The following is a 12,705-nucleotide window of genomic DNA, read 5'->3' as shown; positions in this document are numbered from 1 at the left end:
GCCTGTTGGCCATCCGGATGTCTTCTTTAGAGAAGTGTCTATTCATGTTTTCTGCCCATTTCTTCACTGGGTTATTTGTTTTTCGGGTGTGGAGTTTGGTGAGCTCTTTATAGATTTTGGATACTAGCCTTTTGTCCGATATGTCATTTGCAAATATCTTTTCCCATTCCGTCGGTTGCCTTTTCGTTTTGTTGGTTGTTTCCTTTGCTGTGCAGAAGCTTTTTATCTTCATAAGGTCCCAGTAATTCATTTTTGCTTTTAATTCCCTTGCCTTTGGGGATGTGTCGAGTAAGAGATTGCTACGGCTGAGGTCAGAGAGGTCTTTTCCTGCTTTCTCCTCTAAGGTTTTGATGGTTTCCTGTCTCACATTCAGGTCCTTTATCCATTTTGAGTTTATTCTTGTGAATGGTGTGAGAAAGTGGTCTAGTTTCAACCTTCTGCATGTTGCTGTCCAGTTCTCCTAGCACCATTTGTTAAAGAGACTGTCTTTTTTCCATTGGATGTTCTTTCCTGCTTTGTCAAAGATGAGTTGGCCATACGTTTGTGGGTCTAGTTCTGGGGTTTCTATTCTATTCCATTGGTCTATGTGTCTGTTTTTGTGCCAATACCATGCTGTCTTGAGGATTACAGCTTTGTAGTAGAGGCTGAAGTCTGGGATTGTGATTCCTCCTGCTTTGGTCTTCTTCTTCAAAATTCCTTTGGCTATTCGGGGCCTTTTGTGGTTCCATAGGAATTTTAGGATTGCTTGTTCTAGTTTCGAGAAGAATGCTGGTGCCATTTTGATTGGGATTGCATTGAATGTGTAGATAGCTTTGGGTAGTATTGACATTTTGACAATACTTATTCTTCCAATCTGCGAGCAGGGAATGTCTTTCCATTTCTTTAAATCTTCTTCAATTACCTTCATAAGATTTCTACAGTTTTCAGCATACAGATCTTTTACATCTTTGGTTAGATTTATTCCTAGGTATTTTATGCTTCTTGGTGCAATTGTGAATGGGATCAGTTTCTTTATTTGTCTTTCTGTGGCTTCATTGTTAGTGTATAAGAATGCAACTGATTTCTGTACATTGATTTTGTATCCTGCAACTTTGCTGAATTCATGTATCAGTTCTAGCAGACTTTTGGTGGAGTCTACTGGATTTTCCATGTATAATATCATGTCATCTGCAAAAAGCGAAAGCTTGACTTCATCTTTGCCAATTTTGATGCCTTTGATTTCCTTTTGTTGTCTTATTGCTGATGCTAGAACTTCCAGCACTATGTTAACCAACAGCAGTGAGAGTGGGCATCCCTGTCGTGTTCCTGATCTCAGGGAAAAAGCTCTCAGTTTTTCCCCGTTGAGGATGATGTTAGCTGTGGGCTTTTCATGAATGGCTTTTATGATCTTTAAGTATGTTCCTTCTATCCCGACTTTCTCAAGGGTTTTTATTAAGAAATGGTGCTGGATTTTGTCAAAGGCCTTTTCTGCATCGATTGACAGGATCACATGGTTCTTCTCTTTTTTTTTTTTTTTTTTTTGTTAATGTGATGTATCACTTTGATTGATTTGCGAATGTTGAACCAGCCCTGCATCCCAGGAATGAATCCCACTTGATCGTCGTGAATAATTCTTTTTATATGCTGTTGAATTCGATTTGCTAGTATCTTATTGAGAATTTTTGCATCCATATTCATCAGGGATATTGGCCTGTAGTTCTCTTTTTTTACTGGGTCTCTGTCTGGTTTAGGAATCTAAGGAATACTGGCTTCATAGAATGAGTCTGGAAGTTTTCCTTCCCTTTCTATTTCTTGGAATAGCTTGAGAAGGATAGGTATGATTTCTGCTTTAAACGTCTGGTAGAACTCCCCTGGGAAGCCATCTGGTCCTGGACTCTTATTTGTTGGGAGATTTTTGATAACCGATTCAATTTCTTCGCTGGTTATGGGTCTGCTCAAGCTTTCTATTTCCTCCTGATTGAGTTTTGGAAGAGTGTGGGTGTTTAGGAATTTGTCCATTTCTTCCAGGTTATCCAGTTTGTTGGCATATAATTTTTCATAGTATTCCCTGATAATTGTTGGTGTCTCTGAGGGATTGGTTGTAATAATTCCATTTTCATTCATGATTTTATCTATTTGGGTCATCTCCCTTTTCTTTTTGAGAAGCCTGGCTAGAGGTTTGTCAATTTTGTTTATTTTTTCAAAAAACCAACTCTTGCTTTCGTTGATCTACTCTACAGTTTTTTTAGATTCGATATTGTTTATTTCTACTCTGATTTTTATAATTTCTTTTCTTCTGCTGGGTTTAGGCTGCCTTTGCTGTTCTGCTTCCATTTCCTTTAGGTGTGCTGTTAGATTTTGTATTTGGGATTTTTCTTGTTTCTTGAGATAGGCCTGGATTGCAATGAATTTTCCTCTCAGGACTCCCTTCGCTGCGTCCCAAAGCGTTTGGATTGTTGTATTTTCATTTTCGTTTGTTTCCATATATTTTTTAATTTCTTCTCTAATTGCCTGCTTGACCCATTCATTCTTTCGTAGGGTGTTCTTTAACCTCCATGCTTTTGGAGGTTTTCCAGACTTTTTCCTGTGGTTGATTTCAAGCTTCATAGCATTGTGGTCTGAAAGTATGCATGGTATAATTTCAATTCTTGTATACTTATGAAGGGCTGTTTTGTGACCCAGTATATGATCTACCTTGGAGAATGTTCCATGTGCACTCGAGAAGAAAGTATATTCTGTTGCTTTGGGATGCAGAGTTCTAAATAGATCTGTCAAGTCCATCTGATCCAATGTCTCATTCAGGGCCCTTGTTTCTTTATTGACCGTGTGTCTAGATGATCTATCCATTTCTGTAAGTGGGGTGTTAAAGTCCCCAGCAATTACCACATTCTTATCAATAACGTTGCTTATGTTTATGAGTAATTGTTTTATATATTTGGGGGCTCCGGTATTCGGCACATAGACATTTATAATTGTTAGCTCTTCCTGATGGATAGACCCTGTAACTATTATATAATGTCCTTCTTCATCTCTTGTTACAGCCTTTAATTTAAAGTCTAGTTTGTCTGATATAAGTATGGCTACTCCAGCTTTCTTTTCGCTTCCAGTAGCATGATAAATAGTTCTCCATCCCCTCACTCTCAATCTAAAGGTGTCCTCAGGTCTAAAAAGAGTCTTGTAGACAGTAAATAGATGGGTCTTGTTTTTTTATCCATTCTGATACCCTATGTCTTTTGGTTGGCGCATTTAATCCATTTACATTCAGTGTTATTATAGAAAGATACCGGTTTAGAGTCATTGTGATGTCTGTATGTTTTATGCTTGTAGTGATGTCTCTGGTACTTTGTCTCACAGGGTCCCCCTTAGGATCTCTTGTAGGGCTGGTTTAGTGGTGACAAATTCCTTCAGTTTTTGTTTGTTTGGGAAGACCTTTATCTCTCCTTCTATTCTAAATGACACACTTGCTGGATAAAGGATTCCAGGCTGCATATTTTTTCTGTCTAGCACCCTGAAAATCTCGTGCCAATTCTTTCTGGCCTGCCAAGTTTCAAAAGAGAGATCAGTCACGAGTCTTATAGGTCTCCCTTTATATGTGAGGGCACGTGTATCCCTTGCTGCTTTCAGAATTTTCTCTTTATCCTTGTATTTTGCCAGTTTCACTATGATATGTCGTGCAGAAGATCGATTCAAGTTACGTCTGAAGGGAGTTCTCTGTGCCTCTTGGATTTCAATGCCTTTTTCCTTCCCCAGTTCAGGGAAGTTCTCAGCTATTATTTCTTCAATTACCCCTTCAGCACCTTTCCCTCTCTCTTCCTCCTCTGGGATACCAATTATGCGTATATTATTTCTTTTTAGTGTATCACTTAGTTCTCTAATTTTCCCCTCATACTCCTGGATTTTTTTTATCTCTCTTTTTCTCAGCTTCCTCTTTTTCCATAACTTTATCTTCTAGTTCACCTATTCTCTCCTCTGCCTCTTCCATCCGAGCCGTGGTGGTTTGCATTTTGTTTTGCATTTCCTTTAAAGCGTTTTTCAGCTCCTCGTGACTGTTCCTTAGTCCCTTGATCTCTGTAGCAAGAGATTCTCTGCTGTCCTCTATAGTGTTTTCAAGCCCAGCGATTAATTTTATGACTATTATTCTAAATTCACTTTCTGTTATATTGTTTAAATCCTTTTTGATCAGCTCATTAGCTGTTGTTATTTCCTGGAGATTCTTCTGAGGGGAATTCTTCCGCTTGGTCATTTTGGATAGTCCCTGGCGTGGTGAGGACCTGCAGGACACTTCCCCTGTGCTGTGGTGTATAATTGGAGTTGGTGGGCGGGGCCGCAGTCCGACCTGATGTCTGCCCCCAGCCCACCGCTGGGGCCACAGTCAGACTGGTGTGTGCCTTCTCTTCCCCTCTCCTAGGGACGGGATTCACTGTGGGGTGGCGTGGCCCATGTGGGCTACTTGCACACTGCCAGGCTTGTGATGCTGGGGATCTGGCGTATTAGCTGGGGTGGGTAGGCAAGGTGCACGGGGGCAGGAGGGGCAGGCTTAGCTCGCTTCTCCTTAGGTGATCCACTTCAGGAGGGGCCCTGTGGCAGCGGGAGGGAGTCAGATCCGCTGCCGGAGGTGTGGCTCCGCAGAAGCACAGAGTTGGTTGTTTGGGCGGAGCGAGCAAGTTCCCTGGCAGGAACTGGTTTTCTTTGGGATTTTGGCTGGGGGATAGGCGGGGGAGATGGCGCTGGCGAGCGCCTTTGTTCCCCACCAAACTGAGCTCTGTTGTCCGGGGGCTCAGCAGCTCTCCTCCCTTTGTCCTCTAGCCTTCCCGCTTTCGGAGCAGAGCTGTTAACTTATGACCTCCTAGACGCTAAGTCGTGCTTGCTGTGGGACCACAGTCCATCAGGCCCCTCCGCTTTTGCCAGCCAGACTCGGGGGCTCTGCTTGGCCTACGAGCGTCCCCTCTGCCCTGGCTCCCTCCCGCCAGTCCGTGGAGTGCGCACCGCCTCGCCGCCCTTCCTACCCTGTTCCGTGGGCCTCTCTTCTGTGCTTGGCTCTGGCAACTCCATTCTGCTAATCTTCTGGCGGTTTTCTGGGTTATTTAGGCAGTTGTAGGTGGAATCTAAGTGATCAGCAGGACGCGTGGTGAGCCCAGCGTCCTCCTACGCCACCATCTTCCGAAGAGACCCAAACTTCCCAGGTTTAAACCACAGTTCTGCTGCTTACAGGTTGTGGCCTTTGATCTAGTTACTTAATTTACCTAGGCTTCAGATTTTGGTAAGTCAAATGGGGATGATAATAATATTTATCTCATAGAGTTTTTGTGAAGATTAAATAAGCTAATACATATTAAACTCTCAGCACTGTGCCTACACTATAGTAAGTGATCCACAAATATTATCAGTATTACTTTCTGTCCTTGTCTTCTCTCACTAGCGTCACTAAACACTGTATTTCTGCATTGTCCTGAGTCTGTGCATTTATCCATGCTGTTCCCTGCACCTCATCTGTATATAAATAAATCCAATTCATTCTCCCTGGCCCAGTTTGAATGCTACTTCTTCTGTATATCCTTCTTGGATTCCTCTAGTTAGAAGACTACCCACCCCATTCAGCACTCTCAGAGTAATTCATTTGTACCTATCTCATTATAGTGTTTATCAGTTTCTGCCTTTGATTAATGTATGTAAGTGTGTGTTTCATTCATTTTTCCTTATTTTCAAGGCCAGAACTTATTCCTTTAATTGTCACTCACAGTGTGTAGTGCAATACAGAGCACAAGGTCTAAGTGCTGTAAATTGCTGTTGAATTTCATTCATCTTTTTCTTGTTACTTCCAGCAGTGACAGCCGCAGCTTGGAAAAAGCTGATGGAAGCTTCACTCTGAAGTTAAACCAGTCATGGCTTTCATATCCTCTTTTCAGGTGCTTTTATTTTGTGTTAATATTTTCCATGTTGGCATATCTTAACCAAAACCCTGCAGGTGGGGTTGGCAAGAATAGACCTGGCCCAGAAAAGCCACCCTACAGTTAGCAGCTGTTTATTTTGGGGTCTACTCTTCTAGGGGAGATGAGAGCAAGAATGAAATTAGAGGAACACCTCTAATTTCTTGACACTGACTCTATTCACAATAGATACCACCAAGAAATTGCAGAGAGCTGGAGATCTCCAGATTTTTGGCATCTGGAGTAGCTTCCAAGTTGGCCCTATTTGGTTTCAAATAGGCCTAAACAACATAATCCTAATGCTCAACTTTCTTCCTCTTGTGGGGATACAGACAGGTGTGTTCCAGGATGAACTAGGCTCTGATATCTATTGGGGGTGAGTGGGTTGGGGAGAGTTAGTGGAGAATAGGGATAAACAGAACCGGGAATTTGGAATAACAAGAGAGAATTTGTAATCTTTTACCCCAAAATTATTGGGTGTGAACTCAGCAGGAAAGCTATGATATATTGGGCCAATACATCCGATATGCCCTGTATGACTTGAGAGTTCTGAGGGAAGTTCAAGATACCATCTGGGCTCAAAGGTTCTTTTACTTTCTTTTTAATTTTTTTTTTACATTTATTTATTTTTGAGAGACAGACAGAGAAAGAGAGAGAGAGAGAGCACAAGTGGGGGAGAGGCATAGAGAGAAGGAGACACGGAATCCAAGGCAGGCTCCAGGCTCTGAGCTGTCAGCACAGAGCCAGACATGGGGCTTGAACCCACAAACCACGAGATCATGACCTAAGCAGAAGTCGGATGCTCAACCGACTGAGCCACCTAGGTGCCCCACTTTCGTTTTCTTTTTTTAATATGAAACTTGATGTCAAATTGGCTTCCATACAACACCCAGTGCTCATCCCAACAGGTGCCCTCCTCAATACTCATCACCCACTTTCCCCACCCTCCCACTCCCCATCAACCCTCAGGTTACTCTGTTTTTAAGAGTCTTTGATGGTTAGCCTCCTTCTCTCTTGGTAACTTTTTTTCCCCTTCTCCTCCCCCATGGTTTTCTGTTAAGTTTCTCACAATCCACATAAGAGTGAAAACATGGTATCTGTCTTTCTGTGTATGACTTATTTCACTTAGCATAACACTCTCCAGTTCCATCCACATTGCTACAAAAGGCCAGATTTCATTCTTTCTCATTGCCACCTAGTATTCCATTGTGTATATAAACCACAATTTCTTTATCCATTCATCAGTTGATGGACATTTAGGCTCTTTCCATAATTTGGCTATTGTTGAAAGTGCTGCTATAAACATTGGGGTACAAGTGCCCCTATGCATCAGCACTCCTGTATCCCTTGGGTAAATTCCTATCAGTGCTATTGCTGGGTAGATCTATTTTTATTTTGGCGGGGCGGGGGGGGGAACCTCCACAGTGTTTCCAGAGCGACTGCACCAGTTTGCTTTCCCACCAACAGTGCAAGAGGATTCCCATTTGTCCACATCCTCTCCAGCATCTAGTCTCCTGATTTGTTCATTTTAGCCACTCTGAACAGTGTGAGGTGATATCTCAGTGTAGTTTTGATTTGTATTTCCCTGATGAGGAGAGATGTTGAGATCTTTCCATGTGTCTGTTGGCCATCTGGATGTCTTCTTTAGAAAAGTCTCTATTCATGTCTTCTGCCCATTTCTTCACTGGATTTTTTTTGTCTTTCGGGTCTGGAGTTTGGTGAGCTCTTTATAGATTTTGGATACCAGCCTTTCGTCCGATATGTCATTTGCAAATATCTTTTCCCATTCCGTTGGTTGCCTTTTAATTTTGTTGATTGTTTCCTTGGCAGTGCAGAAGTTTTTATCTTCATGATGTCTCAATAGACCATTTTTGCTTTTAATTCCCTTGCCTTTGGAGAGGTGTCAAGTAAGAAAACTGCTGCGGCTGAGGTCAGAGAGGTTTTTTCCTGCTTTCTCCTCTAGGGTTTTAATGGTTTCCTGTCTCACATTCAAGTCCTTTATCCATTTTGAGTTTATTTTTGTGAATGGTATAAGTAAGTGGTCTAGTTTCATCCTTCTGCGTGTTGTTGTCCAGTTCTCCCAGCACCATTTGTTAAAGAGACTGTCTTTTTTCCATTGGATGTTCTTTCGTGCTTTGTCAAAGATTAGTTGGCCATACTTTTGTGGGTCTAATTATGGGGTTTCTATTCTATTCCATTGGTGTATGTGTCTGTTTTTGTGCCAGTACCATGCTGTCTTGATGATTACAGCTTTGTAGTAGAGGCTAAAGTCTGGGATTCTGATGCCTCCTGCTTTGGTCTTCTTCTTCAAAATTACTTTGGCTATTCGGGGTCTTTTGTGGTTCTATACAAATTTTAGGATTGCTTGTTCTAGTTTCGAGAAGAATGCTGGTGCCATTTTGATTGGGATTGCATTGAATGTGGAGATAACTTTGGGGAGTATTGACATTTTAACAAAATTTATTCTTCCAATCCATGAGCACGGAATGTTTTTCCATTTATTTATATCTTCTTCAATTTCCTTCTTAAGATTTCTATAATTTTCAGCATATATATCTTTTACATATTTGGTTAGGTTTATTCCTAGGTATTTCATGATTCTTGATGCAAATACCACATTGTCTTTATCCATTTGTCAGTCGATGGATGGACTCTTTCCATAATTTGGCTATTGTTGATAGCACTGTGATAAACATTGGGGTGCATGGGTCCCTTTGAAATAGCATTTTTTATCCTTTGGGTAAAAACTTCGTAGTGCAATTCCTCGGCATAATGTTGCTATATTATTAATTTTTTGAGTCGCCTCCATAGTGTTTTTCAGAGTGGCTGCACCAATTTGCCGTCTTACCAGAAAATGTTCCCCTTTCTCTGCATCCTCACCAACATATGTCATTTGCTTAGTTGTCAATTTTAGCCATTGTGACATGTGTGAGGTGGTATCTCATTGTGGTTTTGTTTTTTTGTGTGTTTTGTTTTTGGTTTTGATTTGTTATTTCCCTGTTTATGAGTGATGTTGAGCATCTTTTCATAAGTCTGTTAACCATCTGAATGTCTTCTTTCGAAAAGTGTCTATACATGTCTTCTGCCCATTTATTCACTGAGTTACTTGTTTTTTTGGGTGCTGAGTTTGAAAAATTCTTTATAGATTTTGGATACTAACGTATTATCCAATATGCCATGTTTAATATCTTCTTTCATTCCGTTGGATGCCTTTTAGTTTGTATTTTTTTATCATTTCTTTCTCTTTTCAGAAGCTTTTCATCTTGATGATATCCAAATAGGTCATTTTTGCTTTTGTTTCCCTCACCTCCAGAGATATGTCTAGTAAGAAGTTGCTGTGGCTGAGGTCAAAGAGGTTGTTGCCTGTGTTCTCCCCTAAGGTTTTGATTATTTCCTGTCTCATGTTTAGGTCTTTCATCCATTTTGAGTTTATTTTTGTGTATGGTGTAAGAAAGTGGTCTAGTTTCATTCTTCTGCATGTTGCTGTCCAGGTCTCCCAGAACCATTTTTAAGAGACTTTTTTTCCATTGGATACTCTTTCCTGCATTGTCAAAGATTAGTTGGCCTTACATTTGTGGGTCCATTTCTGGGTTCTCCATTCTGTACCATTGATCTACGTGTATGTTTTTGTCCCAATAGCACACTTTCTTGATTATTACAACTTTGTAATGCAGCTTAGTCCAGACTTGTGATGCCTCCAGCTTTGATTTCTTCAACATTATTTTGGCTATTCATGGTCGTTTCTGGTTCCATACAAATTTTAGAATTGTTTGTTCCAGCTCTGTGAAGAATGCTGGTGTTATTTTGATAGGGATTGCATTAAATGTGTACATTGCTTTGGGTAGTATCAACATTTTAGCAATATTTGTTTTTTCAATCCATGAGCATGGAATATTTTTTTTCAATTTCTTTGTGTTTTCTTTAATTTCTTTTATAAGCTTTCTGTAATTTTCAGAACACAGATCTTTTACCTCTTTGGCAAAGACCCCACTAAAAAGCAGAACTACAGACCCAATTTCCTTGATGAATATGGATGAAAAATTCTCAACAAGATACTACCTAATTGAATCAAACAATACATTAGAAGAACTATTCACCTCAATCAAGTGGGATTTATTTATGGGCTGCAGGACTGGTTCAATATCTGCAAATTAATCAGCATATTACATCACAGTAAAATACAAGAGAAGAACCATATGATCCTCTCAGTAGATGCAGACAAAGCATTTGGCAAAACACAGGATCCTTTATTGATAAAAATATCTCAAGAAAGTAGGGTTAGATGGAACATACCTCAAGATCAAAGGGCGACATATGAAATACCCACAGCCAATACCATCCTCAATGGGGAAAAACTGAGAACTTTCCCCCTAAGGTCAGGAACATGACAGGTATATCTCCCCTCACTACTGTTGTTCAACGTACTGTTGGAAGTCCTAGCCTCAGCAAGGAGACAACATAAAGAAATAAAGGCATCTAAATTGGCCAGGAAGAAGTCAAACTTTCACTCTTCACAGGTGACATAACTTGAAAAACCTGAAAGACTCTGCCAAAAACAACTAAAACTGATCCTGAAAAACAGTGTTCTTTTAATGATTTAAACGCTACAAGCCTTAAATGAAAGGCAGCCAAAAAATTGATTATAAGTTTCATTTACTTATTTTGAGAGAGGAAGGGCAGAGAGAAAGGGAGAGAGAGAATCCCAAGCAGGCTTTGACTGTCAGTGCAGAGCCCAACGTGGGGCTTGAACCCATGAACTATTAAATCATGACCTGGCCAAAATCAAGAACTGGGCTCTCAACTAACTTAGCTACCCAGGCACCCCAAAACAAATTGATTATAATTCCTCAGTATTATTAGGACCCAAATACTACATTTTTAAATGTAATAGTGACTTTTAGTAATATGATTGAAAAGGACTGGTGGATTACTAGTGTCTGGTAAACCTAGGTCCTAAATACCTGGCTGCTCTTGATGAAAGCTGTGGCTATACCCAAGGCCTTCTATTTTGAGCAGCCTAACATAGCTGGGCACGTTATTCTTGCTAGAAACTTTCATTGCACTTATTTTCTATAATCAAAGAAGACAGACCTACCTTCCTTTTCTATAGTCTATGCAAGAAGAAGAAACTCTAATTCTTTTATTTTCCCTGGTCTAGACAAGAGATGACCCTAAAACTCACCTTTATTTTATTCACTTCTGTGAGTCTGTGCTTTTTCTGTAAAGGTTCACTCATTTAGAAAGGGAAAAACTCTACTTTAATTCCACCTTTGGCACTAGACTATTGGTCATAATCATATAAGGACGGAAGTGGGAGAGGCAAGGTTAGAGAACAAATGGAACTGAGTCACACCAGGAGGCTCCTGGACCACCAGTGCAATGCATGGGAAGGGTCTGGGAGCTCATTCCACTGCCACAGTCAACAGATTTCTCCAAAATTCCATAAGATAGTCAGGAGAAATCACTCTAGCATCAGAATACTTGGATTTCAAATTCTAAACACTGCTTAGTTGTATGAAGTTGAGCAAGACACTTCTCTGAAGCTCAGATTCTCCATATGTAAATATGACACTATCTGTCCCATAAGGTTATAGTGAGTGTCAAATGAAAAGATGGTAAGGAAGCATTTGACTTTTTAGTCCATCCACAGCATCGGTAGGGGACTGGACAGGAAATTCCCTAATTAACAATGTATCCAGAGGCTGAAAGGTAGCAGAAGCAACAGGTGGGAGTTTTGAGCCTGGTATGGTACTCTGCCCTTTGTTCTAATCCTCTGTTGATAATATGAGGTACAGTATTTAGGAAACTCAATCAGTATGAATCCTCAGGCTGAATCTAGTAGTTAGAAGAATGGATTTAGGACTCAGACTGACTGGGTTCAAATCCTGCTCTATCACTTATTAGCTATGTGACCTTATGCAAATGAATTAATTTTCAGGCTTCAGTTTCTAAAATTAAAATAATGAATTAAATGTATTTAAAACACTTAAAACAGTGGCACACACAAGATAGGTGCTACAGAAGTATTTACATTTATTGCCATCATCCCAGTGTTATTCACAATGTACTGGCATCATCTGTTATTAGTTTGTGCCACTTCTTGCCCTACTTGACTGGGAACTCATCCAATGCAAATAATATATAGTTATTGTAAAAATTCAAACAATAGTAGTTGAGTAAAATAAATAATGAACCTCCTCTTTATCTTTTCCCAAGATACCACAGTTTTCTTGTGTGACTAATTTTTTGAAAATGTATATGGAATTATACTATACATGTTGTTCTACCACCTGCCCTTTTCATTTAATAAAAATCATGGCAGTCTTTTCTTACAAAGTCTCCTTTTTTTATTTTCAAAACTCTGAAGTTTCCTATAAGATCATTGTTAATATTTTAGTATAAGGTGATTGAGAAAAAAAACATGCATATACTGAAAGCCACACTAACTCCATATCACAGCTATGTCTACAAATCTTTTAAAACCTGTAGCCCCTTGATATTCAAGAAAGATAGTTTGTTTAACCTATAGATGTACCTATGGATTCAAGGAATTCTTATAACTCATAATTCATAACTCTAGGATCCCACAGTGATCCATGACCCACAGGATAGAAGCCTGTGATACTATCAAAGGAATCTTTTCAGATCTGACAGTCTATGGTTTTATGTAGGATGGTAGATATTGAAAGGTCCTGGTGGTTTCTCTTTTGCTAATAACCTCTTGAGCTGACCTTGAATGCCAGGTGAAATTGCTCTGTTTAGGAATCAAGCCTCTGTGTGAGCCACGCAGTTGCAAGAG

Source organism: Lynx rufus, unplaced genomic scaffold (genome assembly GCF_022079265.1).
Source record: "Lynx rufus isolate CCGP_SWC_20201006 ecotype Redwood Valley unplaced genomic scaffold, mLynRuf1.p SCAF_30, whole genome shotgun sequence".
NCBI lineage: Eukaryota > Metazoa > Chordata > Mammalia > Carnivora > Felidae > Lynx > Lynx rufus.
The sequence above is the reverse complement of the archived record's forward strand: the minus strand, read 5'-3'. Positions refer to the sequence as shown.